Genomic DNA, 3,537 nt, shown 5'->3' with positions numbered 1-3,537 from the left:
GAATGAAGTACATTGGGAGGTATAAGACTAAAAGTCTTGCAATTGAAAATTTTAATTTAGAGGCTTTGAATAAAATAATCTGATGACTCATGACAACGGTAATAGTCCTTGACCAAAGTTGTGGTGAAAGGCTTGTTCAGAGTCGACCTAAGTCTCAGGTCACCAAATAGGCCTTGTGGAGGAATCACCAGCCTGGGATACAAGTAGCCTGGGGCTACTGCATGATCATTTTCCCAATCCCAGCAAGAGTAGAGTAGTGAAGAACACCAAGTAACCCTCTCATAAGCCTTGCTTACCCATTGCTCATTCATACAACCCTTCAAACAACACAATTTGTGGCTACTTCAAAGTATGCATGTCCTAACTGCCTAAGTATTCCTGGGAAGACTTTGCACTTCAGCTGCCCTGGCTCCCATGCCATCAGCAGCACAGAAGCTAGTTACTTTAAAGCTAGAACAGCTCTGTCAACATCAACTACAGCCACTGTGAACAAGTCAATGCTTTCATGAATGCTCAAGATCTAGCAAACCCTATTTGCTGCCTTTAAATAAGGGAATGATTGGCATAGTGGCAGCAGGCACAGTGGAATAAGAGAAGCATTTCCATTGTCTTTCTGGAACATGATGGTGACCTCTGAAGATCGAGATCAAATTGGAGCAAAAGAATGTAGCAAGGCTGCATTGTTTTCTTCCACTTCTTCAGAACAAATAGAGAAATATAAAATTCTCTTAGTTCTACTGACTTCAGGAAAGCCGTGACAGCCTATACCAGTATCTGCAACTGGTAGCTTTCATAAGCATTGAAACACATGCACAAAACCCCTGCGTTTGTGTTTTGGAGGAAAATTCTGTATAGAAAAAGGTGGCATATGTTTTATGAAACAGCACCATTTCTACCGGCTGTATACCTTTGGCTCTGTATTGCTGGAAGAACTGTATTTTGTCATGAGTGGACATATGCTCTGCTCTCACATCCTCACATTCCTTCATGGGATGAAGGAAGTACTGCAGCTCAACTTTTTCAAAGTGTATCTACCTTCAAATCTCTTCGACATTCACAAGCAGGCTCCTTTACAAATGCCTGGCAATTATGTCCACATCTATTTTTAGAGTTGTCTAACACACTTCAAAAAGAAGGAAGGAATGCAACAAAAACAGGGCTACCATGTGTCACTTCCTTTAAAAACAACGCTTGAGTTGCCATGACTTACTACTTTACTGCTTACAAGATGGGTGGTTTCCTCCTTGAGATTTTTCCAGCCACTGATTCTAGTGAAATTTAGTCTCTCAAACAGTATTTCTTTCAGTTTCTTGGGAATAGGAACCCAGGCAATGGTGGCACAAGAAACACACTATTGGATGCCACAGCCCGCGGGGAAAGGGAATGGGACCGGGCACTGCAATGAGGGTCTTTGACACAGTAGAGGTCGGTGAAGCAATGCCAATTTTATTAGGGGAGCACGAGACTTAAATAGGGTAGGATAAGGAGGTGGAACCAGGCGAGGGGAGGAGTCTAGGATTGACAGCTCAGGGACACATATAATAGGGCGACTGGGTAAGGAAGGGAGGAGTTTTGCTGTAACCGGGGGAATGGGCCAAACTACAACCAATGGCAGGCAGAGGAGCGCGAAAACAGGGGAGGACAACAGGTTTTGGCGGGAAAACTATGAGGGGAGAAGAAGGCAATATGGAGGATAGGGTTTTTTAAAACAACAACTGGGGTACATATAACATCACAATAACACAACAATAAACTGGGGAAAAAACGACAGTCCGGTATATGTCATATCCAGTAAACAAGTGTCCATTCCAGTGTGTGCTGTCTATTCCGGGTTATAAATCTGCCTCCATGCTTGGTATTTGTTCCAGTCACTTTCCTCTTCCCCAACAGTTGGACAGAAGATAGAATATTTGAGAAACATTAGCTCTGTGATACTCTTACCTGGGAGAAATGCATGACCTGGGAAGGAATACCTTGTGCTGTAATGTCTTACATGACATGAAGCCCAAAAAGGCTGCTGAAAGAGAGTGACAGTTTAACATGGATTATTGCATTTTGACTATTTCTCCTACAGGTTAGAGACTCCTCATATTTAACACACAATGTGTTCTGCTCTCTGTGGACTAGTTATGAACATGTTACATAGATACCCTCAAAAACACTTATAGGCTGCTTGTTAATATTGGTTTTGTATATCCCATCTTTTCAAAACCTACATTTCAGTATAATCAGCACAAATGAGGAAACACTTGGAACCACCTGTGAAAACCTCAGTCTTTTTTGGCCCTGTTAAAAGAGATGTTGGGATAGTCCACGATCTTTCCCTCTAAGTGAACAAAGGATGAGGAATAGCTATTCCACATCTGTAAAAAGTCATGGGACTTTTGATCACATGAGAGAAGAGGACTAGCTAGGAAATGAAAATAGGTCTGTAGTGCAGAAGAGGTACTTCAAAGAAATCTTTAATTTTCATGCTGTCCAGGATGAAAACAGAGCTTGGCCGTCATTTGAAGCTGTTCTGGGATATGTCACAATGAACAGAGATTAGCTGTTATATTCAGCATTTGTTTTGGTATCCTCAAAATCCTATAAAATTCTGATCTTTATCAAATTGAGCTAGAAGGACAAACAAACCAATAAATCTATTTTTATGATGATTATGTTATACAACTCAGGGATTAAATAAATGTTAAATATAATGCGTGGGAACACTAGCTAATCGTCTTCCAATCATAAGAGTAGGTATTAAGAAGTAGACTGTAGTATGGAACTGATGTTCAAAGAGATTATTTTTCTTAAAATTATAGCAAGTAGAATAACCATTTTTTATTAGTCATTAGTGCCACCCATCACCACGAGTACTTAGTCCATTTCTTACACAGAACAGCTATTGAAAATGCATTGTCAGCTTTAACCTAGTATGCCCTCAATGATTTGGGATTTGGGAAATGCCCTGTATTTTCATGTCCTAGGGCCACTGGGGAGACCAGCAGAGATTCATAAAGGGAGATGCTGGCTGAAATCTTCTGTAGCAGGTTTAGATCTTGCTCTTAGCCATGAGCTTTGTTATTGTTTAAGGTGTCCTGCTCTGTGTTCACGCTCCATCTTGCAGTTAGGACAGGGTGGGCTGTAGGATGTACATTTGTATGTGCCTTTCTTCTATTCTTACCCCATGAATTTTTATTACTGATGCTGGGATAGATGCTTTGACCTATTTTTGAAACTGGACATGTAGAGATGTATTTTGAAAATGCGAATGTAAATAATAACCATGTATTATTAGGAGAAAGAATGAGTACCACAGAATTAAATACCCAAGAGTTGCTATTTATTATACTCCTTGACTCTATCCTCAGTGATGTCTACTAAATCACCTGACAGGAGACCTATGCTGTGGAGAACTGCTCTGGCATGTGGGCAGCTGTATGGCAAGGTGCCTGACACCCAGGAAATCGATCTCACCTTGCTACTAACTGCATCCACAGACTGGTCTCATCTCAGGGGTGGAAGGAACAGACTCAATTCCAAAATCTGAAC

This window comes from Pipra filicauda, unplaced genomic scaffold (assembly GCF_003945595.2).
Source record: "Pipra filicauda isolate LSUMZ 115617 unplaced genomic scaffold, ASM394559v2 scaffold428_size586839_pilon, whole genome shotgun sequence".
Lineage (NCBI taxonomy): Eukaryota > Metazoa > Chordata > Aves > Passeriformes > Pipridae > Pipra > Pipra filicauda.
Note: the sequence above shows the minus strand (reverse complement) of the source record.